This window comes from Zonotrichia albicollis, chromosome 20, assembly GCF_047830755.1.
Source record: "Zonotrichia albicollis isolate bZonAlb1 chromosome 20, bZonAlb1.hap1, whole genome shotgun sequence".
NCBI lineage: Eukaryota > Metazoa > Chordata > Aves > Passeriformes > Passerellidae > Zonotrichia > Zonotrichia albicollis.
This window is the reverse complement of record NC_133838.1, coordinates 9,519,277-9,543,687: the sequence shown is the minus strand read 5'-3', so window position 1 is coordinate 9,543,687 and position 24,411 is coordinate 9,519,277. Positions and strand designations below refer to the sequence as shown.

At 58.8% G+C, this 24,411-nt stretch overlaps 5 long non-coding RNA genes across 5 annotated transcripts; all 5 read right to left on the bottom strand.

Moving 5' to 3' along the window:
* Window positions 1-263: 263 nt before the first annotated feature.
* Window positions 264-3,873, bottom strand: LOC141731290 (uncharacterized). Its single transcript, XR_012583324.1, has 6 exons — window positions 3,751-3,873; window positions 3,452-3,511; window positions 3,117-3,161; window positions 1,664-1,714; window positions 731-821; window positions 264-483 (listed from the first exon to the last, which is right to left on the bottom strand). It is a non-coding gene; the product is annotated as an uncharacterized LOC141731290 (long non-coding RNA).
* Window positions 3,874-5,250: 1,377 nt separating this feature from the next.
* LOC141731301 (uncharacterized) lies at window positions 5,251-9,167 on the bottom strand. Its single transcript, XR_012583335.1, has 8 exons — window positions 9,088-9,167; window positions 8,762-8,817; window positions 8,463-8,522; window positions 8,128-8,172; window positions 6,675-6,725; window positions 6,249-6,311; window positions 5,715-5,805; window positions 5,251-5,467 (listed from the first exon to the last, which is right to left on the bottom strand). It is a non-coding gene; the product is annotated as an uncharacterized LOC141731301 (long non-coding RNA).
* A 6,269-nt stretch (window positions 9,168-15,436) lies between these two features.
* Window positions 15,437-16,908, bottom strand: LOC141731298 (uncharacterized). Its single transcript, XR_012583332.1, has 4 exons — window positions 16,753-16,908; window positions 16,469-16,543; window positions 16,118-16,179; window positions 15,437-15,672 (listed from the first exon to the last, which is right to left on the bottom strand). It is a non-coding gene; the product is annotated as an uncharacterized LOC141731298 (long non-coding RNA).
* A 1,198-nt stretch (window positions 16,909-18,106) lies between these two features.
* Window positions 18,107-21,998, bottom strand: LOC141731299 (uncharacterized). Its single transcript, XR_012583333.1, has 7 exons — window positions 21,919-21,998; window positions 21,593-21,648; window positions 21,294-21,353; window positions 20,959-21,003; window positions 19,506-19,556; window positions 18,574-18,664; window positions 18,107-18,326 (listed from the first exon to the last, which is right to left on the bottom strand). It is a non-coding gene; the product is annotated as an uncharacterized LOC141731299 (long non-coding RNA).
* Window positions 21,999-23,099: 1,101 nt separating this feature from the next.
* Window positions 23,100-24,290, bottom strand: LOC141731300 (uncharacterized). Its single transcript, XR_012583334.1, has 4 exons — window positions 24,223-24,290; window positions 23,906-23,961; window positions 23,622-23,696; window positions 23,100-23,334 (listed from the first exon to the last, which is right to left on the bottom strand). It is a non-coding gene; the product is annotated as an uncharacterized LOC141731300 (long non-coding RNA).
* Between the last annotated feature and the right edge of the window lie 121 nt (window positions 24,291-24,411).

The following is a 24,411-nucleotide window of genomic DNA, read 5'->3' as shown; positions in this document are numbered from 1 at the left end:
TCCCACCCTGAGCATCCCACACACGGCTCCCACGAGCCAGGACAAGGGCCCAGCCCAGCAGGAGCAGTGGGCACAGTGTGTCTGGCACCACCAGCAGCCCTGAACCATCCCAAATCCAACAGAGTGGGTGTGCAGGGGGACAGGGAGCAAGGCTGGAAACACGGCCTGTGCAATCCCTGCCTGGAGCACAGCACAGCCCCAGCTGCAGGACAGCAACCTGAGCCACCACACACACCCAAGTACCACCACACAGACATGCCAGCACTGTGCATTTATTGCTTCTTTACTGCTGAATTCCAAATCATTGAAAGCAGAAGCTGTGGGAGGGAGTGGACGTTCCAGCACCGGCCATTTGAAGATGAATTCATGCTTGGAAGGAAGGGAACTTGCTTCTGCTCCCTTGCATTGAACACAGGGAGCTGTTTCTGTTCCAGCATGCCATCAGCTGCTGCTCAGAAGACAGTCAGGCCATTTAGGCAGCCCCTGCAAAGACAGAAGGGTGATGTTCCAGGAGCATTGGCGCTGCCTGCTGAGGGACAAGCATGAGGCAGGAACCTGAGCCATGACCACACACACCCGCACCAGAAATGCACTTCTATTAAAGTATTCAAAAGCATTTATTGCTCAAGGCCATCCAAATCTGTTAAATGGTCAGCTGCTGATCACTGATGGCATTCTAGTCCATGCTGTGGGAAGACATGAAGCAGGCTGTTAGACGGAAGGAAATCACCTTCTGTTCACTGCCCATGGTGATCAGGCTTTCTTCTTCTGGTCAGCATGGCATTGGCTGCAGCCTGAGGGGCTGGCCTTTTGTTTCCCCCCTATAAAGACAGGAGTGTCAGGTCCCAGAAGCATCGAGGCTGCCTGCTGATGGACCAGCATGAGGCAGGGACAGCCAACAATGTCTCTCCAGCAAGAGTCTCCTCAGTCTGTGCCAGAGAGTTGGCTGCAGTCAGCTCTACTCCCTGAGCACACCCAGCCCCTTTCTGCTCTCAATTTCCACCTCTGGCCAGTGCTGCCATTGGACACAGGAGCTCTTGCCACAGAGCACTCACCTGCCTGCACAGCCCCAATGCCCTCAGCCCCAACCTCAACCCCAGTCGGTCCTGGCTCTCCCCACCACATTGGGATGGATCCCTTTCCCACAGTTTGGGCACATTCAGAGCAGTGATGGCTTCACTAGCTGCATTGGCTTCAGAGTAAGCCCAGGATGCAAACCCGTGTTCCACCCAGCACAGCCCAGCCCCCTGACCTCCCCACTACCCTCCCAGTCAGAGTCGCCATCCGTTGCTTTTTCTTCTGCAGGGAGGGCAGAGCAGCGTTAGGGTGCTCTCTGTGACCCCCATCTCCCCCTGCCGCCTGCACCAGACCCGGCCTCCCCAAAAGCACCCAGGGTGCAGAGCGGGCAGCGAGGGCTGGGGCTGCAGGGACGGGGACAGCCCTGGGCGGCAGGAGAGGAGCAGCGTGCAGGGCTGCGGCACCGGGGGCAGCCGGAACCCCATTCCAGGCAGCGCCCAGAGCTGCCCCTTCTCCTCTTGCCTGCACCCCAATTCTCCCCAGCCCTGGTAATTCCAGCCCCCAGCCCAGCCCAGTCCCCAGGACCCCACGGGGCTGGCACCGGGCAGTGAACCCGAGCGCTGCTCATGCAGTGACAGATCCTCACCAACTTCCGCTGTGGCTCTATGGTCAGATTCAACGCCTTTGCTTCTCTTCCCTGAGAAAGAAAATGGCAGGAGGGGAGGAAGGACATGAGCATGGACAGCAAAGCTCCCCTGAGCACCAGCAGCTCCTCCAGCCTCCCCCTGCCTTCATCTGCCTCCACCCCCTGCAGACCCCTGGGAAGAGGCCACTGGTGGGTCCCTAAGGGGTCTCCCCACTGCCCCAGCCTGCAGAGCAGGCTTAGCTCCTGAGCAAGGCAGTCCTATCCGGATACCTCAGTCCCTCTTGGAGACAGAGCTCCCGAATACCCAGTCAGCTCATAGCCACTGGCTACTTCAAGCATGCTTAGTGGATTTCAGCTCTTTAATGATCATCATCGCTATTATGATTTCAGCTCATTATTTACTTCCTAAGGTGCCCGAGGGCTAGGGGGAGAAGCAGATGAGAGAGAGGAGAAGAAGGGTCCTGGCATTCCACAGCGATGGTTTATTGAGGGGTCTGTGAAGGGTTCCAGCAACGGCTCTTCTGCTGCTGAATGGGCTAAAACAGCCCCTTTGTATAGGGTACAGAGACATACGAACTTGTGCAATAGTAAGTGTTAGGGGAAAGTGACCTTTGGGGTTACAGACACAAGCTAGGGTTCGAGAGGCAGAAGACAGGAGCTTATTTTGCTATCTCATCATGACTCAGCAATTCCTACTGTTGAGTCTCAGCCCTCCACCAGGTATTAGACAATGCTATGGGGTCTGCTGCAGGTCCCAGTGTCCCCCCAGGCTGGGAGGAACAGGGAGAAGGGGCACACCCCGGAGTGCCCACCCACCCAGTCTTGCCCACTGCCCCACCAACCCACAACAGCACGGGACACTCAGCACGTGCCAGCCCAGTCTGCCACCTGCACTGCCCAGATGGCCCCTGTGCCCACTGCCACCACTGAGCACAGAGCTCCTCGTATTTTGACCCATGGCCAACCCATGTGTGCCTCACACCCAGGGCCCTTCAGTGGCTGGAGGATGGTCAGGATGGTGTTTGGGGGTGGCTGCCCTTGTGGGTGATGGGATGCTCCAGGATGCACTCAAGGCTCAGTGGTTTGGGCTGCACCCCACTAAGAGTGTCCCCAGTCTGTGCCAGGGAATTGGCCTGTAGTGAGCTCTGCTTCCTGAGCGTACCCAGCCCCTTTCTGCTCTGCCTTTCTGTCCCTGGACAGTGCTCCCAGTGGACACAGCAGTTCTTGCCACAGAGCACTCACCTCCCTGCACAGCCCCTGATCCTCTCAGCCCTGACAGCTACCCGAGCAGGTCCTGGCTCTTTCCACCACATTGGGATGGATCCCTTTCCCACATTTTGGGCACATTCAGACCAGGGATGGCTTCAAGAGCTGCTTTGGCTTCAGAGTAAGCCCAGGCTAAAACCCCATGTTCCACCCAGCACAGTCCAGGCCTCCTGCCCTCCTCACTCACCCTTACTTTCAGAGCAGCTAGGCCTGCTATCCATTGCTGCTGCTCCTGCAAGGGAGGACAATGAAGCGTTAGGGTGCTCTCTGTGACCCCCATCTCCCCCTGCCACCTGCACCAGACCCGGCCTCCCCACAAGCACGCAGGGAGCAGAGCGGGCAGCGAGGGCTGGGGCTGCAGGGACGGGGAAAGCCCTGGGCGGCAGGAGAGGAGCAGCGTGCAGGGCTGCGGCACCGGGGGCAGACACAACTCCATTCCAGGCACTGCCCAGAGCTGTCCCTTCCCTCCCAGCAGCACAAGCAGCGAAGCCGAGCGTTGCTCATCCCGTGCCAAATTCTCACCTCCAACTGTAGACCCAGTGATGAGCAGATGGATGACTGCAACGGTGACTACCCGTGTACCTAAGAAGGAAAAGGGCAGAAGGGCAGCAGTGTGGGCAATAAAGCCCCTCTCAGCTGGAGCCCAGCGCCCTGTGCCAGGCAGGGCAGGGTCCCAGAGGCAGCAGCAGCTCTGCCAGCACCGCCCTCCTTCAGCCCTCCGGGAGGAGAGGGGAGCAGGGGCGAACCCCAGGGTCCCTGTGCCCCCCTCGATCTGCCCCCCTCAGGACCCAGGCCCCCACCCCAGGAACCTCCCAGCTTACCCAATGTCGTCTGGGCGGGAGCGAGATCTGCGATGATTCTGCTCTAATCCCGGATCCTTGGGGAACGAGAACAAGATTTTTTTGCGTGGCCGGCAGCTGCGACCAGCGGGGCTTTGTTTCCCGGCATGATCGCCCCCAGCCACCCCTCTCCCACCCAGGAACTCCCGCCCCCTCCCCTTAAAACCAGAGACGACCCCCCCAGCACCACCCCCCTCCCCGGCTCCTGCCCGGCCGGGTTTTGGCGGCTTCTTCGCCGGCACAGCGAGGTGAGCAGTCGCCCGTTCTCTCCCCCCCTCAGAGAAAGGCTTCTGACCCCAAACACTCACCGCGGGACCGCGGCACCTCACGCCACCAACCTGGCCTGTGCGAACCGTGCTATGACGGACAAAGGGTTCCAGGAAAGTACGAGGAAGGGTGTGTTGGGTGACCAGATTTCCGAGAAATCAGAAAGGAAGCCGCTCGCTCAGTTTCGCTTTCTGGGTAACCCTTGATGGTGCTGCCTCTGCTCGAGCAGGGCTGGGGCTGTCCCGTCCGCACCCTGGGGTGTCCCCTCAGAGAGCCCTTTGGCCCCGATGGCCTCGGGCTGGGGCTGAGGGGGAAGGACGCGCCGGGCCGGGGCTGCTCAGGCTGTGCCGGGGCTCCTGTGGCTTCACGGGGCCTTTCCCCAGCAGGTTTGGGGCCGATGAAACTCCGCGGCTCCAGCGAGCACCCACAGCAGTCTGGAGAGCAGAGCTGGAGCCGCTCTGCCTCGTCCCCACAGGGCAGCCTCAAAAACCGGCTCAAACCCCGCTCTGCATCCCCGTTTGCTGCTGCTGCTGAGCTGGGTCAGGATGCACCAGCTCATTCCCCTGTCCCCTGCATCCCGCAGGACCCCCAAAATCAACATTCCCCTGTCCATTTCACAGAGCAGTGCTGAAGGTTGGTGAACTGGGACCAGTGTAGGAGGGCACCCACCTCCAACACCCCCATGCCCCTGCCCATCTTGTTTGCAGTGACTCAGCACCAGCAGCTTGGCCACACCGGCCACAGCTGCCTGCAAGGAGCCACCGCGTGCCAAGTCCAGCCTCACATCACCAGCCCTGTCCCAGCGCACACAGGCAGCAGAGTCACTGCTCAGTGCCACCCCTGAGACACCAACCATTGCCGTGAGCCACCACGGGGGCTGCCACCACTGCCGTGCTCCCCCCAGGATGCTGTGCCAGCAGCCCAGGAGCTCCCCATGGCTGCTCCCCAGGGATCCCACCCTGAGCATCCCACACACGGCTCCCACGAGCCAGGACAAGGGCCCAGCCCAGCAGGAGCAGTGGGCACAGTGTGTCTGGCACCACCAGCAGCCCTGAACCACCCCAAATCCAACAGAGTGGGTGTGCAGGGGGACAGGGAGCAAGGCTGGAAACACGGCCTGTGCAATCCCTGCCTGGAGCACAGCACAGCCCCAGCTGCAGGACAGCAACCTGAGCCACCACACACACCCAAGTACCACCACACAGACATGCCAGCACTGTGCATTTATTGCTTCTTTACTGCTGAATTCCAAATCATTGAAAGCAGAAGCTGTGGGAGGGATTGGACTTTCCAGCATTGGCTACTTGAATATGAATCCTGTGCTTGGAAGGGAACTTGCTTCTGCTCCCTTGCATTGAACACAGGGAGCTGTTTCTGTTCCAGCATGCCATCAGCTGCTGCTCAGAAGACAGTCAGGCCATTTAGGCAGCCCCTGCAAAGACAGAAGGGTGATGTTCCAGGAGCATTGGCGCTGCCTGCTGAGGGACAAGCATGAGGCAGGAACCTGAGCCATGACCACACACACCCGCACCAGAAAAGCACTTCTATTAAAGTATTCAAAAGCATTTAATGCTCAAGGCCATCCAAATCTGTTAAATGGTCAGCTGCTGATCACTGATGGCATTCTAGTCCATGCTGTGGGAAGACATGAAGCAGGCTGTTAGACGGAAGGAAATCACCTTCTGTTCACTGCCCATGGTGATCAGGCTTTCTTCTTCTGGTCAGCATGGCATTGGCTGCTGCCTGAGGGGCTGGCCTTTTGTTTCCCCCCTATAAAGACAGGAGTGTCAGGTCCCAGAAGCATCAAGGTTGCCTGCTGATGGACCAGCATGAGGCAGGGACAGCCAACAATGTCTCTCCAGCAAGAGACTCCCCAGTCTATGCCAGAGAGTTGGCTGCAGTCAGCTCTACTCCCTGAGCACACCCAGCCCCTTTCTGCTCTCCATTTCCACCTGTGACCAGTGTTGCCAGTGGACACAGCAGTTCTTGCCACAGAGCACTCACCTCCCTGAACAGCCCCAATGCCCTCAGCCCCAGACCCTACCCCAACAGGTCCTGGCTCTTCCCACCACATTGGGATGGACCCCTTTCCCGCAGTTTGGGCACTTTCAGACCAGTGAGGGGTTCAAGGGCTGCTTTGGCTTCAGAGGAAGCCCAGGGTGCAACCCCGTGTTCCACCCAGCACAGCCCAGCCCCCTGACCTCCCCACTCACCAAAATGGAAACGTACACCCAGGAGATTGATATCGATGTTCAAAGGCTCATTCCTTGCCAGTGCTGCAGGGAGGACAGAGCAGCGTTACGGTGCTCTCTGTGACCCCCATCTCCCCCTGCCACCTGCACCAGACCCGGCCTCCCCAAAAGCACCCAGGGAGCAGAGCGGGCAGCGAGGGCTGGGGCTGCAGGGACGGGGACAGCCCTGGGTGGCAGGAGAGGAGCAGCGTGCAGGGCTGCGGCACCGGGGGCAGACACAACTCCATTCCAGGCACTGCCCAGAGCTGCCCTTCTCCTCTTGCCTGCACCCCAATTCTCCCCAGCCCTGGTAATTCCAGCCCCCAGCCCAGCCCAGTCCCCAGGACCCCACGGGGCTGGCACCGGGCAGTGAACCCGAGCGCTGCTCATGCAGTGACAGATCCTCACCAACTTCCGCTGTGGCTCTATGGTCAGATTCAACGCCTTTGCTTCTCTTCCCTGAGAAAGAAAATGGCAGGAGGGGAGGAAGGACATGAGCATGGACAGCAAAGCTCCCCTGAGCACCAGCAGCTCCTCCAGCCTCCCCCTGCCTTCATCTGCCTCCACCCCCTGCAGACCCCTGGGAAGAGGCCACTGGTGGGTCCCTAAGGGGTCTCCCCACTGCCCCAGCCTGCAGAGCAGGCTTAGCTCCTGAGCAAGGCAGTCCTATCCGGATACCTCAGTCCCTCTTGGAGACAGAGCTCCCGAATACCCAGTCAGCTCATAGCCACTGGCTACTTCAAGCATGCTTAGTGGATTTCAGCTCTTTAATGATCATCATCGCTATTATGATTTCAGCTCATTATTTACTTCCTAAGGTGCCCGAGGGCTAGGGGGAGAAGCAGATGAGAGAGAGGAGAAGAAGGGTCCTGGCATTCCACAGCGATGGTTTATTGAGGGGTCTGTGAAGGGTTCCAGCAACGGCTCTTCTGCTGCTGAATGGGCTAAAACAGCCCCTTTGTATAGGGTACAGAGACATACGAACTTGTGCAATAGTAAGTGTTAGGGGAAAGTGACCTTTGGGGTTACAGACACAAGCTAGGGTTCGAGAGGCAGAAGACAGGAGCTTATTTTGCTATCTCATCATGACTCAGCAATTCCTACTGTTGAGTCTCAGCCCTCCACCAGGTATTAGACAATGCTATGGGGTCTGCTGCAGGTCCCAGTGTCCCCCCAGGCTGGGAGGAACAGGGAGAAGGGGCACACCCCGGAGTGCCCACCCACCCAGTCTTGCCCACTGCCCCACCAACCCACAACAGCACGGGACACTCAGCACGTGCCAGCCCAGTCTGCCACCTGCACTGCCCAGATGGCCCCTGTGCCCACTGCCACCACTGAGCACAGAGCTCCTCGTATTTTGACCCATGGCCAACCCATGTGTGCCTCACACCCAGGGCCCTTCAGTGGCTGGAGGATGGTCAGGATGGTGTTTGGGGGTGGCTGCCCTTGTGGGTGATGGGATGCTCCAGGATGCACTCAAGGCTCAGTGGTTTGGGCTGCACCCCACTAAGAGTGTCCCCAGTCTGTGCCAGGGAATTGGCCTGTAGTGAGCTCTGCTTCCTGAGCGTACCCAGCCCCTTTCTGCTCTGCCTTTCTGTCCCTGGACAGTGCTCCCAGTGGACACAGCAGTTCTTGCCACAGAGCACTCACCTCCCTGCACAGCCCCTGATCCTCTCAGCCCTGACAGCTACCCGAGCAGGTCCTGGCTCTTTCCACCACATTGGGATGGATCCCTTTCCCACATTTTGGGCACATTCAGACCAGGGATGGCTTCAAGAGCTGCTTTGGCTTCAGAGTAAGCCCAGGCTAAAACCCCATGTTCCACCCAGCACAGTCCAGGCCTCCTGCCCTCCTCACTCACCCTTACTTTCAGAGCAGCTAGGCCTGCTATCCATTGCTGCTGCTCCTGCAAGGGAGGACAATGAAGCGTTAGGGTGCTCTCTGTGACCCCCATCTCCCCCTGCCACCTGCACCAGACCCGGCCTCCCCACAAGCACGCAGGGAGCAGAGCGGGCAGCGAGGGCTGGGGCTGCAGGGACGGGGAAAGCCCTGGGCGGCAGGAGAGGAGCAGCGTGCAGGGCTGCGGCACCGGGGGCAGACACAACTCCATTCCAGGCACTGCCCAGAGCTGTCCCTTCCCTCCCAGCAGCACAAGCAGCGAAGCCGAGCGTTGCTCATCCCGTGCCAAATTCTCACCTCCAACTGTAGACCCAGTGATGAGCAGATGGATGACTGCAACGGTGACTACCCGTGTACCTAAGAAGGAAAAGGGCAGAAGGGCAGCAGTGTGGGCAATAAAGCCCCTCTCAGCTGGAGCCCAGCGCCCTGTGCCAGGCAGGGCAGGGTCCCAGAGGCAGCAGCAGCTCTGCCAGCACCGCCCTCCTTCAGCCCTCCGGGAGGAGAGGGGAGCAGGGGCGAACCCCAGGGTCCCTGTGCCCCCCTCGATCTGCCCCCCTCAGGACCCAGGCCCCCACCCCAGGAACCTCCCAGCTTACCCAATGTCGTCTGGGCGGGAGCGAGATCTGCGATGATTCTGCTCTAATCCCGGATCCTTGGGGAACGAGAACAAGATTTTTTTGCGTGGCCGGCAGCTGCGACCAGCGGGGCTTTGTTTCCCGGCATGATCGCCCCCAGCCACCCCTCTCCCACCCAGGAACTCCCGCCCCCTCCCCTTAAAACCAGAGACGACCCCCCCAGCACCACCCCCCTCCCCGGCTCCTGCCCGGCCGGGTTTTGGCGGCTTCTTCGCCGGCACAGCGAGGTGAGCAGTCGCCCGTTCTCTCCCCCCCTCAGAGAAAGGCTTCTGACCCCAAACACTCACCGCGGGACCGCGGCACCTCACGCCACCAACCTGGCCTGTGCGAACCGTGCTATGACGGACAAAGGGTTCCAGGAAAGTACGAGGAAGGGTGTGTTGGGTGACCAGATTTCCGAGAAATCAGAAAGGAAGCCGCTCGCTCAGTTTCGCTTTCTGGGTAACCCTTGATGGTGCTGCCTCTGCTCGAGCAGGGCTGGGGCTGTCCCGTCCGCACCCTGGGGTGTCCCCTCAGAGAGCCCTTTGGCCCCGATGGCCTCGGGCTGGGGCTGAGGGGGAAGGACGCGCCGGGCCGGGGCTGCTCAGGCTGTGCCGGGGCTCCTGTGGCTTCACGGGGCCTTTCCCCAGCAGGTTTGGGGCCGATGAAACTCCGCGGCTCCAGCGAGCACCCACAGCAGTCTGGAGAGCAGAGCTGGAGCCGCTCTGCCTCGTCCCCACAGGGCAGCCTCAAAAACCGGCTCAAACCCCGCTCTGCATCCCCGTTTGCTGCTGCTGCTGAGCTGGGTCAGGATGCACCAGCTCATTCCCCTGTCCCCTGCATCCCGCAGGACCCCCAAAATCAACATTCCCCTGTCCATTTCACAGAGCAGTGCTGAAGGTTGGTGAACTGGGACCAGTGTAGGAGGGCACCCACCTCCAACACCCCCATGCCCCTGCCCATCTTGTTTGCAGTGACTCAGCACCAGCAGCTTGGCCACACCGGCCACAGCTGCCTGCAAGGAGCCACCGCGTGCCAAGTCCAGCCTCACATCACCAGCCCTGTCCCAGCGCACACAGGCAGCAGAGTCACTGCTCAGTGCCACCCCTGAGACACCAACCATTGCCGTGAGCCACCACGGGGGCTGCCACCACTGCCGTGCTCCCCCCAGGATGCTGTGCCAGCAGCCCAGGAGCTCCCCATGGCTGCTCCCCAGGGATCCCACCCTGAGCATCCCACACACGGCTCCCACGAGCCAGGACAAGGGCCCAGCCCAGCAGGAGCAGTGGGCACAGTGTGTCTGGCACCACCAGCAGCCCTGAACCACCCCAAATCCAACAGAGTGGGTGTGCAGGGGGACAGGGAGCAAGGCTGGAAACACGGCCTGTGCAATCCCTGCCTGGAGCACAGCACAGCCCCAGCTGCAGGACAGCAACCTGAGCCACCACACACACCCAAGTACCACCACACAGACATGCCAGCACTGTGCATTTATTGCTTCTTTACTGCTGAATTCCAAATCATTGAAAGCAGAAGCTGTGGGAGGGATTGGACTTTCCAGCATTGGCTACTTGAATATGAATCCTGTGCTTGGAAGGGAACTTGCTTCTGCTCCCTTGCATTGAACACAGGGAGCTGTTTCTGTTCCAGCATGCCATCAGCTGCTGCTCAGAAGACAGTCAGGCCATTTAGGCAGCCCCTGCAAAGACAGAAGGGTGATGTTCCAGGAGCATTGGCGCTGCCTGCTGAGGGACAAGCATGAGGCAGGAACCTGAGCCATGACCACACACACCCGCACCAGAAAAGCACTTCTATTAAAGTATTCAAAAGCATTTAATGCTCAAGGCCATCCAAATCTGTTAAATGGTCAGCTGCTGATCACTGATGGCATTCTAGTCCATGCTGTGGGAAGACATGAAGCAGGCTGTTAGACGGAAGGAAATCACCTTCTGTTCACTGCCCATGGTGATCAGGCTTTCTTCTTCTGGTCAGCATGGCATTGGCTGCTGCCTGAGGGGCTGGCCTTTTGTTTCCCCCCTATAAAGACAGGAGTGTCAGGTCCCAGAAGCATCAAGGTTGCCTGCTGATGGACCAGCATGAGGCAGGGACAGCCAACAATGTCTCTCCAGCAAGAGACTCCCCAGTCTATGCCAGAGAGTTGGCTGCAGTCAGCTCTACTCCCTGAGCACACCCAGCCCCTTTCTGCTCTCCATTTCCACCTGTGACCAGTGTTGCCAGTGGACACAGCAGTTCTTGCCACAGAGCACTCACCTCCCTGAACAGCCCCAATGCCCTCAGCCCCAGACCCTACCCCAACAGGTCCTGGCTCTTCCCACCACATTGGGATGGACCCCTTTCCCGCAGTTTGGGCACTTTCAGACCAGTGAGGGGTTCAAGGGCTGCTTTGGCTTCAGAGGAAGCCCAGGGTGCAACCCCGTGTTCCACCCAGCACAGCCCAGCCCCCTGACCTCCCCACTCACCAAAATGGAAACGTACACCCAGGAGATTGATATCGATGTTCAAAGGCTCATTCCTTGCCAGTGCTGCAGGGAGGACAGAGCAGCGTTACGGTGCTCTCTGTGACCCCCATCTCCCCCTGCCACCTGCACCAGACCCGGCCTCCCCAAAAGCACCCAGGGAGCAGAGCGGGCAGCGAGGGCTGGGGCTGCAGGGACGGGGACAGCCCTGGGCGGCAGGAGAGGAGCAGCGTGCAGGGCTGCGGCACCGGGGGCAGCCAGAACCCCATTCCAGGCACTGCCCAGAGCTGTCCCTTCCCTCTCAGCAGCACCACCAGAAGTGAAACCGAGTGCTCCTTATCCTGCGCCAAATTCTCACCTATAATCAGAAGTACGATAACAAGTGCCACGACAAATGCCAGAAGAAACGTAATCACGAATGACTCAAAGCCTAAGACGGAAAATGGCAGATGAGCAGGAGTTGGGCACTAAAACTCCTCCTGGCTGGAGGCTCGTGCCCTGTGCCAGGCAGGGTCCCAGAGGCAGCAGAAGCTCCTCCTTCAGCCCTGCAGAGGCCCCAGAGGGGGGAAGGGGCCAACCCCAGGGTCCCTGTGCCCCCCACTGCAGGTCCCATGTCCCAGACCCCACGAGACACCCAACTTACCCATGGTCCAGGGATCCAGAACTGCCATGAGTCTGCTCTAAGCCTGGTCCCTTGGGAAGCAAGAACAAGATGTTTTTCCATAGGCTGCTGGTGGCATCAGCAGGGTTTTCCACCTTGCATCATCACAATCACCTCTCTCCCACCCAGGAGACCCTGGCCGTGCTCTAAAAGCAGAGACCCCTCAGTCCCCACCCAGGCTCCTGCCTGGCCCACAGCTATGTGTGCTCTGCTGTGTGTAAACAAAGGCGGCACAGACTCAGAGCTGCAGGGACACTGAGATATTTACTGGGAGAAAGGAGCTGGTTTTATACCCTTCCTCAAGACACACTATTTCCTTGTACATTTTTTTCACTAAGGGACCTATCACACATTGCCACATCAGTAACTATTAAACATTCTTAAGGCTTTCTTATCATCCTTCTATGGGGTGATCTCATGCTGTCCAGGTGTCAGGCTGATTATGACAGGCTCCTCTCCTTAGGGCATCCACAAAGTGGCATTTCTTCCCAAGGTCAGGGGAGATCAGTTAAGCCATGCTGCCATGGCATTCTGCAGGCACAGCCCACAGCCTCTTATCTCTCCCCACTGATACAGCCAGGTGAGCAGGGCCCCTTATTGCCCCCCCTGCACAGAGAAAGGGGGTGCTGTCCCCAAACACCCACTGTGGGAGCACAGCACCCCACACCACCAGCCTGTCCTGTGTCTGCTGTGCTCTGAGAGTCAAAGGGCTGCAGGAAAGACCCCAAAAGGGAATGTCAGGGCAGGCAATTCACGAGAAATTGCTCAATCACGGAATTTCACTTTCATTCTCATCAACTCTTGATGTTGTCTCAGCTGCAGTGGGGCTGGGGCTCCCCCACCTCCAGCACATTGGACCTTGGGGTTGTCCCTACAGGGAGCCTGTGGCATTCCACTGTGGGGAACTATGAGGAAATATTTTGAAAATAGATGATCTGGAATGAAAATAAGTCAACCAAAACAACCTTGTATCTGAAAACTGTTTATTGAAAATGCAAAAGAAATTTAAAAAAAAGAAATTCCGCTACTAAAAAGTGTGGAAAAGACAAAGAAGGAGAAAGGAAAATGGAAAACGAATGGGAGAAGAGAGAAAGAGAGGAATCCCAAAATCTGCTTCTGTTCACTGGCTGTAGTAATCAACAGTACTTCTTCTGGATCTCTTTGCATGAGCTTAGAGGGTCATCCTTGTGTTCTCCCCCTATAAAGACAGGAGTGTCAGATTCCAGAAGCATCGAGGCTGCCTGCTGATTGCCAAGCACAAGGCAGGGACAGCCAAAAATGTCTCTCCAGCAAGAGTCTCCTCATTCTGTGCCAGAGCATTGGCCTGCAGTCAGCTCTGCTCCATGAGCACATCCAGCCCCTTTCTGCTCTCCACTTCCACCTCTGGCCAGTGCTCCCAGTGGACACAGCAGTTCTCGCCACAGAGCACTCACCTCCCTGCACAGCCCCAATGCCCTCAGCCCCAACCCCAGCGGGTCCTGGCTCTCCCCACCACATTGGGATGGATCCCTTTCCCACACTTTGGGCACATTCACACCAGGGATGGGTTCAAGGGCTGCTTTGGCTTCAGAGTAAGCCCAGGCTACAACCCCGTGTTCCACCCAGCACAGCCCAGGCTCCCTGCCCTCCTCACTCACCAACACTCATATGCAGACCCATGTGAGTCATAATGATCCGTACGGGCAGTTTCCTTGCTGCTGCTGCAGGGAGGACAATGAAGCGTTAGGGTGCTCTCTGTGACCCCCATCTCCCCCTGCCACCTGCACCAGACCCGGCCTCCCCAAAAGCACCCAGGGAGCAGAGCGGGCAGCGAGGGCTGGGGCTGCAGGGACGGGGACAGCCCTGGGCGGCAGGAGAGGAGCAGCGTGCAGGGCTGCGGCACCGGGGGCAGACACAACTCCATTCCAGGCACTGCCCAGAGCTGTCCCTTCCCTCTCAGCAGCACCCAAGCCAAGCTGACTGCTGCTCATCTCGTGACAAACTCTCACCTGTAATTGCAACGCCAATGGCGAGTCCTGCAAAGAATGCAGCTGCAACTGGAAGAATGACTAAAAAGGAAAATAGCAGATGAGCAGGAGTTGAGCACTAAAGTTCCTCCTGGCTGGAATCCAGTGCCGTGGAATCCAAGGCAGGGCAGGGTGCCAGAGGCAGCAGCCCCTCTGCCAGCACCGCCCTCCTTCAGCCCTGCAGAGGGCCAGAGGCAGGAAGGGGCGAACCCCAGGGTCCCTGAGCCCCCCACTGCAGGTCCCGTGTCCCCGACCCCATGAGCCACCCGACTTACCCATGGTCAGCTAGGCAGGAGCAAGAGCTGCCGTGAGTCTGCTCTAATCCTGATACCCTTGGGAAGCAAGAACAAGAAATCTTTCCATGGGCAGCAGGTGGGGTCAGCGGGGCTTTGCTGCCCTGCACGATCGCCCCCAGCCACCCCTCTCCCACCCAGGACAGCCCGGCCATCCCATAAGAGCAGAGACCCCTCAGTGCCCAGCCAGGCTCCAGCCCAGCCCAGGGCTACCTGGGCTGCTCCGCCAGCACACGGACTCAGAACCACAGGGATACTGAGATATTTATCGAGGGAAAGGAGCTGGTTTTATACCTTTCATCAAGACCCACTATTTCCTTGTATGGATTTTATCACTAAGTGACCTTTCACACATTGCCACATCAGCAACGTTCTTAACGTTTTCTTATCATCCTTCTATGGGGTCATCTCGTGCTGTTCAGATTCCGACAGGCTCCTCTCCTTAGGGCATCCACAAAGTGGCATTTCTTCCCAAGGTCAGGGGAGACCAGTTATGCCATGCTGCCATGGCATTCTGCAGGCACAGCCCACAGCCTCTTATCTTATCTCTCCCCACCGATACAGCCAGGTGAGCAGGGCCCCTTATTGCCCCCCCTGCACAGAGAAAGGGGGTGCTGTCCCCAAACACCCACTGTGGGAGCACAGCACCCCACACCACCAGCCTGTCCTGTGTCTGCTGGGCTCAGAGGGTCAAAGTGCTGCAGAAAAGATCCCAAAAGGGAATATCACGACAAGTAATTTCCGAGAAACGGCTCAATCGCTGCGTTTCACTTTCATTCTCATCAACTCCTGATGTTGTCTCAGCTGGAGCAGGGCTGGGGCTCCCCCACCTCCAGGACATTGGACCTTGGCATTGTCCCTGCAGGGAGCCTGTGGCTTTCCACTGTGGGGAACTGCAAGGAATTCTTTTAAAAATAGATGGTCTGGAATGAAGTTAAGTCAACTGAGACAACATTATATCTGAAAACTGTTTATTGATAACGAAAGAACAAACAAAAAAAGAAATTCCGCTACTAAAAAGTGTAGAAAAGACGGAGAAGGATGAAGGGAAATGGAAAAGGAGTGTGGGGAGAGAGAAAGAGAGGCAGCCAGAGACAAAAGTGGGAGTGAGCAGCAGCAGATCAGGGAGTGGCTCGATGCTCACAGGATGCTCTGCCAGCAGCCCAGGAGCTCACCACACACAGCAAGCAAAAGCACATCCACCCACACCAGAAATGCAATTCTGTTAAAGTATTCTAAAGCATTTATTGCTCAAGGCCATCCAAATCTGTTAAAGGGGCAGCTGGGGGTCTTTGGGGGATTTCCAGTTCCAGCAGTGGGAATACATGAATCAAGCCACTTGGAAGGAAGGAAATCACCTTCTGTTCACTGGCAGTGGGAACCTGGAGCTCTTCCCATGGACAGCATGATGTCTGCTGCTGCTTGCAGGGCAGAGTCAGTCCTCATGTTTTCCCCCCTATAAAGACAGGAGTGTCAGGTCCCAGAAGCATCGAGGCTGCCTGCTGATGGACCAGCATGAGGCAGGGACACCCAACAATGTCTCTCGAGCCAGAGTCTCCCCAGTCTGTGCCAGAGTGTTGGCCTGCAGTCAGCTCTGCTCCATCAGCACACCCAGCCCCTTTCTGCTCTCCACTTCCACCTCTGGCCAGTGCTCCCAGTGGTCACAACAGTTCTTGCCACAGAGCACTCACCTCCCTGCACAGCCCCAATGCCCTCAGCCCCAGACCCTACCCCAACAGGTCCTGGCTCTCCCCACCACATTGGGATGGATCCCTTTCCCACACTTTGGGCACATTCACACCAGGGATGGGTTCAAGACCTGCTTTGGCTTCAGAGTAAGCCCAGGGTGCAACCCCGTGTTCCACCCAGCACAGCCCAGGCCCCCTGCCCTCCCCACTCACCAAATGGAAATGTACACCCGAGAGATCGATATCGACGTTCAAAGAATCATTCCTTACCAGTGCTGCAGGGAGGGCAGAGCAGCGTTAGGGTGCTCTCTGTGACCCCCATCTCCCCCTGCCGCCTGCACCAGACCCGGCCTCCCCAAAAGCACCCAGGGAGCAGAGCGGGCAGCGAGGGCTGGGGCTGCAGGGACGGGGACAGCCCTGGGCGGCAGGAGAGGAGCAGCGTGCAGGGCTGCGGCAGCGGGGGCAGCCAGAACCCCATTCCAGGCACTGCCCAGAGCTGCCCCTTCCCTCTCAGCAGCACCACAAGAGAACCCAAACCCTTCTTATCCCGTGCCAGACTCTCACCTATAATTGTAATTCCTGCCGTGACTATAGCTAATCCAACGACCTTTATAATTGCAAGGATGACCGGAACGGGAACTAAGAAGGAAAATGACCAAAGGGCAGCAGTGTGGAGAGTAAAGCCCCTCTCCCAGCTGGAGCCCGGAGCCCTGGGCCAGGGCCGCCCTCCTTCAGCCCTGCAGAGGCCCCACAAGGGAGAAGGGCAAACCCCAGGGTCCCTGTGCCCCCCTCCCCGTCTGTCCCACTGCAAGTCCCGTGTCCCAGACCCCACGAGACACCCAACTTACGCATGGTGGGCCCGGCGGGAGCAAGACCTGCGATGAATCTGCTCTAATCCCTGTCCCTTGGGAAGCAAGAACAAGATTTCTCTGCATAGGCAGCAGGTGGGATCAGAGGGGATTTGCTGCCCGGCACCATCGCCCCCAGCCGCCCCTCTCCCACTCAAGAGACCCCGGCCCCTCCCCTCACAAGAAGAGACCCCCCAGCCCATGCACACGATCCCGGCCGTCCCAGGGATCAGTGCCTGCTCCGCCGGCACAAGGAGGGGAGCAGCCCCCAGTACTGTCCCCTCCTCAGAGAAAGGCTGCTGTCCCCGAGCACCCACCGAGGGACCTCGGCACCTCACCCTCTGCTGTGCCTTTTATGCTCTGAGGGGACAATGGCGGCCGAAAGTAAGTCTACCCACCCTGGCGCCTTCCGGCCGGAAAGGCGGGGGTGAGTCATCTGATTTCCGATAAATTTTTAAACCAGTCACTCAGTTTTAATTTCTTAAATTAGAAGACTTAAATCTCAGTTTATGTGTGCCTCGGACCCAGAGCCCCTCAGTGGCCGTGTCCTGTGAGCCCACAGGGGCCAGCAGGGATGGGTGGCAGAGGTGGGTGCCTGTGCTTGGAACAACTTCCAGAGGGGAATCTCTTTCAGCCCAAGCTCTTGGCTTGGCAGGGGTCACTGCTGCTGCTGCTGCTTGGCCAGGATGCACCAACTCATTCCCCTGCCACCCTGTGCTTCACAGGACACCCTCCACATGTCCCTGTCCATTTATCAGAGCAGTGGTTGAAGGTTGGAGTAGCTGGGCCAGTGTAGGGCAGCACCAACCTCCAACACCCCCATGCCCTTGCCCATCTTGTTTGCAGTGACTCAGCACCAGCAGCTTGGCCACACCGGCCACAGCTGCCTGCAAGGAGCCACCGCGTGCCAAGTCCAGCCTCACATCACCAGCCCTGTCCCAGCGCACACAGGCAGCAGAGTCACTGCTCAGTGCCACCCCTGAGACACCAACCATTGCCGTGAGCCACCACGGGGGCTGCCACCACTGCCGTGCTCCCCCCAGGATGCTGTGCCAGCAGCCCAGGAGCTCCCCATGGCTGCTCCCCAGGGATCCCACCCTGAGCATCCCACACACGGCTCCCACGAGCCAGGACAAGGGCCCAGCCCAGCAGGAGCAGTGGGCACAGTGTGTCTGGCACCACCAGCAGCCCTGAACCACCCCAAATCCAACAGAGTGGGTGTGCAGGGGGACAGGGAGCAAGGCTGGAAACACGGCCTGTGCAATCCCTGCCTGGAGCACAGCACAGCCCCAGCTGCAGGACAGCAACCTGAGCCACCACACACACCCAAGTACCACCACACAGACATGCCAGCACTGTGCATTTATTGCTTCTTTACTGCTGAATTCCAAATCATTGAAAGCAGAAGCTGTGGGAGGGAGTGGACGTTCCAGCACCGGCCATTTGAAGATGAATTCATGCTTGGAAGGAAGGGAACTTGCTTCTGCTCCCTTGCATTGAACACAGGGAGCTGTTTCTGTTCCAGCATGCCATCAGCTGCTGCTCAGAAGACAGTCAGGCCATTTAGGCAGCCCCTGCAAAGACAGAAGGGTGATGTTCCAGGAGCATTGGCGCTGCCTGCTGAGGGACAAGCATGAGGCAGGAACCTGAGCCATGACCACACACACCCGCACCAGAAATGCACTTCTATTAAAGTATTCAAAAGCATTTATTGCTCAAGGCCATCCAAATCTGTTAAATGGTCAGCTGCTGATCACTGATGGCATTCTAGTCCATGCTGTGGGAAGACATGAAGCAGGCTGTTAGACGGAAGGAAATCACCTTCTGTTCACTGCCCATGGTGATCAGGCTTTCTTCTTCTGGTCAGCATGGCATTGGCTGCAGCCTGAGGGGCTGGCCTTTTGTTTCCCCCCTATAAAGACAGGAGTGTCAGGTCCCAGAAGCATCGAGGCTGCCTGCTGATGGACCAGCATGAGGCAGGGACAGCCAACAATGTCTCTCCAGCAAGAGTCTCCTCAGTCTGTGCCAGAGAGTTGGCTGCAGTCAGCTCTACTCCCTGAGCACACCCAGCCCCTTTCTGCTCTCAATTTCCACCTCTGGCCAGTGCTGCCATTGGACACAGGAGCTCTTGCCACAGAGCACTCACCTGCCTGCACAGCCCCAATGCCCTCAGCCCCAACCTCAACCCCAGTCGGTCCTGGCTCTCCCCACCACATTGGGATGGATCCCTTTCCCACAGTTTGGGCACATTCAGAGCAGTGATGGCTTCACTAGCTGCATTGGCTTCAGAGTAAGCCCAGGATGCAAACCCGTGTTCCACCCAGCACAGCCCAGCCCCCTGACCTCCCCACTACCCTCCCAGTCAGAGTCGCCATCCGTTGCTTTTTCTTCTGCAGGGAGGGCAGAGCAGCGTTAGGGTGCTCTCTGTGACCCCCATCTCCCCCTGCCGCCTGCACCAGACCCGGCCTCCCCAAAAGCACCCAGGGTGCAGAGCGGGCAGCGAGGGCTGGGGCTGCAGGGACGGGGACAGCCCTGGGTGGCAGGAGAGGAGCAGCGTGCAGGGCTGCGGCACCGGGGGCAGACACAACTCCATTCCAGGCACTGCCCAGAGCTGCCCTTCTCCTCTTGCCTGCACCCCAATTCTCCCCAGCCCTGGTAATTCCAGCCCCCAGCCCAGCCCAGTCCCCAGGACCCCACGGGGCTGGCACCGGGCAGTGAACCCGAGCGCTGCTCATGCAGTGACAGATCCTCACCAACTTCCGCTGTGGCTCTATGGTCAGATTCAACGCCTTTGCTTCTCTTCCCTGAGAAAGAAAATGGCAGGAGGGGAGGAAGGACATGAGCATGGACAGCAAAGCTCCCCTGAGCACCAGCAGCTCCTCCAGCCTCCCCCTGCCTTCATCTGCCTCCACCCCCTGCAGACCCCTGGGAAGAGGCCACTGGTGGGTCCCTAAGGGGTCTCCCCACTGCCCCAGCCTGCAGAGCAGGCTTAGCTCCTGAGCAAGGCAGTCCTATCCGGATACCTCAGTCCCTCTTGGAGACAGAGCTCCCGAATACCCAGTCAGCTCATAGCCACTGGCTACTTCAAGCATGCTTAGTGGATTTCAGCTCTTTAATGATCATCATCGCTATTATGATTTCAGCTCATTATTTACTTCCTAAGGTGCCCGAGGGCTAGGGGGAGAAGCAGATGAGAGAGAGGAGAAGAAGGGTCCTGGCATTCCACAGCGATGGTTTATTGAGGGGTCTGTGAAGGGTTCCAGCAACGGCTCTTCTGCTGCTGAATGGGCTAAAACAGCCCCTTTGTATAGGGTACAGAGACATACGAACTTGTGCAATAGTAAGTGTTAGGGGAAAGTGACCTTTGGGGTTACAGACACAAGCTAGGGTTCGAGAGGCAGAAGACAGGAGCTTATTTTGCTATCTCATCATGACTCAGCAATTCCTACTGTTGAGTCTCAGCCCTCCACCAGGTATTAGACAATGCTATGGGGTCTGCTGCAGGTCCCAGTGTCCCCCCAGGCTGGGAGGAACAGGGAGAAGGGGCACACCCCGGAGTGCCCACCCACCCAGCCTTGCCCACTGCCCCACCAACCCACAACAGCACGGGACACTCAGCACGTGCCAGCCCAGTCTGCCACCTGCACTGCCCAGATGGCCCCTGTGCCCACTGCCACCACTGAGCACAGAGCTCCTCGTATTTTGACCCATGGCCAACCCATGTGTGCCTCACACCCAGGGCCCCTCAGTGGCTGGAGGATGCTCAGGATGGTGTTTGGGAGTGGCTGCCCTTGTGGGTGATGGGATGCTCCAGGATGCACTCAAGGCTCAGTGGTTTGGGCTGCACCCCACTAAGAGTGTCCCCAGTCTGTGCCAGGGAATTGGCCTGTAGTGAGCTCTGCTTCCTGAGCGTACCCAGCCCCTTTCTGCTCTGCCTTTCTGTCCCTGGACAGTGCTCCCAGTGGACACAGCAGTTCTTGCCACAGAGCACTCACCTCCCTGCACAGCCCCTGATCCTCTCAGCCCTGACAGCTACCCGAGCAGGTCCTGGCTCTTTCCACCACATTGGGATGGATCCCTTTCCCACATTTTGGGCACATTCAGACCAGGGATGGCTTCAAGAGCTGCTTTGGCTTCAGAGTAAGCCCAGGCTAAAACCCCATGTTCCACTCAGCACAGTCCAGGCCTCCTGCCCTCCTCACTCACCCTTACTTTCAGAGCAGCTAGGCCTGCTATCCATTGCTGCTGCTCCTGCAAGGGAGGACAATGAAGCGTTAGGGTGCTCTCTGTGACCCCCATCTCCCCCTGCCGCCGGCACCAGACCCGGCCTCCCCAAAAGCACCCAGGGTGCAGAGCGGGCAGCGAGGGCTGGGGCTGCAGGGACGGGGAAAGCCCTGGGCGGCAGGAGAGGAGCAGCGTGCAGGGCTGCGGCACCGGGGGCAGACACAACTCCATTCCAGGCACTGCCCAGAGCTGTCCCTTCCCTCCCAGCAGCACAAGCAGCGAAGCCGAGCGTTGCTCATCCCGTGCCAAATTCTCACCTCCAACTGTAGACCCAGTGATGAGCAGATGGATGACTGCAACGGTGACTACCCGTGTACCTAAGAAGGAAAAGGGCAGAAGGGCAGCAGTGTGGGCAATAAAGCCCCTCTCAGCTGGAGCCCAGCGCCCTGTGCCAGGCAGGGCAGGGTCCCAGAGGCAGCAGCAGCTCTGCCAGCACCGCCCTCCTTCAGCCCTCCGGGAGGAGAGGGGAGCAGGGGCGAACCCCAGGGTCCCTGTGCCCCCCTCGATCTGCCCCCCTCAGGACCCAGGCCCCCACCCCAGGAACCTCCCAGCTTACCCAATGTCGTCTGGGCGGGAGCGAGATCTGCGATGATTCTGCTCTAATCCCGGATCCTTGGGGAACGAGAACAAGATTTTTTTGCGTGGCCGGCAGCTGCGACCAGCGGGGCTTTGTTTCCCGGCATGATCGCCCCCAGCCACCCCTCTCCCACCCAGGAACTCCCGCCCCCTCCCCTTAAAACCAGAGACGACCCCCCCAGCACCACCCCCCTCCCCGGCTCCTGCCCGGCCGGGTTTTGGCGGCTTCTTCGCCGGCACAGCGAGGTGAGCAGTCGCCCGTTCTCTCCCCCCCTCAGAGAAAGGCTTCTGACCCCAAACACTCACCGCGGGACCGCGGCACCTCACGCCACCAACCTGGCCTGTGCGAACCGTGCTATGACGGACAAAGGGTTCCAGGAAAGTACGAGGAAGGGTGTGTTGGGTGACCAGATTTCCGAGAAATCAGAAAGGAAGCCGCTCGCTCAGTTTCGCTTTCTGGGTAACCCTTGATGGTGCTGCCTCTGCTCGAGCAGGGCTGGGGCTGTCCCGTCCGCACCCTGGGGTGTCCCCTCAGAGAGCCCTTTGGCCCCGATGGCCTCGGGCTGGGGCTGAGGGGGAAGGACGCGCCGGGCCGGGGCTGCTCAGGCTGTGCCGGGGCTCCTGTGGCTTCACGGGGCCTTTCCCCAGCAGGTTTGGGGCCGATGAAACTCCGCGGCTCCAGCGAGCACCCACAGCAGTCTGGAGAGCAGAGCTGGAGCCGCTCTGCCTCGTCCCCACAGGGCAGCCTCAAAAACCGGCTCAAACCCCGCTCTGCATCCCCGTTTGCTGCTGCTGCTGAGCTGGGTCAGGATGCACCAGCTCATTCCCCTGTCCCCTGCATCCCGCAGGACCCCCAAAATCAACATTCCCCTGTCCATTTCACAGAGCAGTGCTGAAGGTTGGTGAACTGGGACCAGTGTAGGAGGGCACCCACCTCCAACACCCCCATGCCCCTGCCCATCTTGTTTGCAGTGACTCAGCACCAGCAGCTTGGCCACACCGGCCACAGCTGCCTGCAAGGAGCCACCGCGTGCCAAGTCCAGCCTCACATCACCAGCCCTGTCCCAGCGCACACAGGCAGCAGAGTCACTGCTCAGTGCCACCCCTGAGACACCAACCATTGCCGTGAGCGACCACGGGGCTGCCACCACAGCCGTGCTCCCCCCAGGATGCTGTGCCAGCAGCCCAGGAGCTCCCCATGGCTGCTCCCCAGGGATCCCACCCTGAGCATCCCACACACGGCTCCCACGAGCCAGGACAAGGGCCCAGCCCAGCAGGAGCAGTGGGCACAGTGTGTCTGGCACCACCAGCAGCCCTGAACCACCCCAAATCCAACAGAGTGGGTGTGCAGGGGGACAGGGAGCAAGGCTGGAAACACGGCCTGTGCAATCCCTGCCTGGAGCACAGCACAGCCCCAGCTGCAGGACAGCAACCTGAGCCACCACACACACCAAGCAACAGCACATCCACCCACACCAGAAATGCAATTCTGTTAAAGTATTCTAAAGCATTTATTGCTCAAGGCCATCCAAATCTGTTAAAGGGGCAGCTGGGGGTCTTTGGGGGATTTCCAGTTCCAGCAGTGGGAATACATGAATCAAGCCACTTGGAAGGAAGGAAATCACCTTCTGTTCACTGGCAGTGGGCACCTGGAGCTCTTCCCATGGACAGCATGATGTCTGCTGCTGCTTGCAGGGCAGATCAGTCCTCATGTTTTCCCCCCTATAAAGACAGGAGTGTCAGGTCCCAGAAGCATCGAGGCTGCCTGCTGATGGACCAGCATGAGGCAGGGACACCCAACAATGTCTCTCGAGCCAGAGTCTCCCCAGTCTGTGCCAGAGTGTTGGCCTGCAGTCAGCTCTGCTCCATCAGCACACCCAGCCCCTTTCTGCTCTCCACTTTCACCTCTGGCCAGTGCTCCATTCCAGGCACTGCCCAGAGCTGCCCCTTCCCTCTCAGCAGCGCCACAAGAGAACCCAAATGCTGCTTATCCCGTGCCAGACTCTCACCTATAATTGTAATTCCTGCCATGACTACAGGTAATCCAACGACCTTTATAATTGCAAGGATGACCGGAACGGGAACTAAGAAGGAAAATGACCAAAGGGCAGCAGTGTGGAGAGTAAAGCCCCTCTCCCAGCTGGAGCCCGGAGCCCTGGGCCAGGGCCGCCCTCCTTCAGCCCTGCAGAGGCCCCACAAGGGAGAAGGGCAAACCCCAGGGTCCCTGTGCCCCCCTCCCCGTCTGTCCCACTGCAAGTCCCGTGTCCCAGACCCCACGAGACACCCAACTTACGCATGGTGGGCCCGGCGGGAGCAAGACCTGCGATGAATCTGCTCTAATCCCTGTCCCTTGGGAAGCAAGAACAAGATTTCTCTGCATAGGCAGCAGGTGGGATCAGAGGGGATTTGCTGCCCGGCACCATCGCCCCCAGCCGCCCCTCTCCCACTCAAGAGACCCCGGCCCCTCCCCTCACAAGAAGAGACCCCCCAGCCCATGCACACGATCCCGGCCGTCCCAGGGATCAGTGCCTGCTCCGCCGGCACAAGGAGGGGAGCAGCCCCCAGTACTGTCCCCTCCTCAGAGAAAGGCTGCTGTCCCCGAGCACCCACCGAGGGACCTCGGCACCTCAACCTCTGCTGTGCCTTTTGTGCTCTGAGGGGACAATGGCGGCCGAAAGTAAGTCTACCCACCCTGGCGCCTTCCGGCCGGAAAGGCAGGGGTGAGTCATCTGATTTCCGATAAATTTTTAAACCAGTCACTCAGTTTTAATTTCTTAAATTAGAAGACTTAAATCTCAG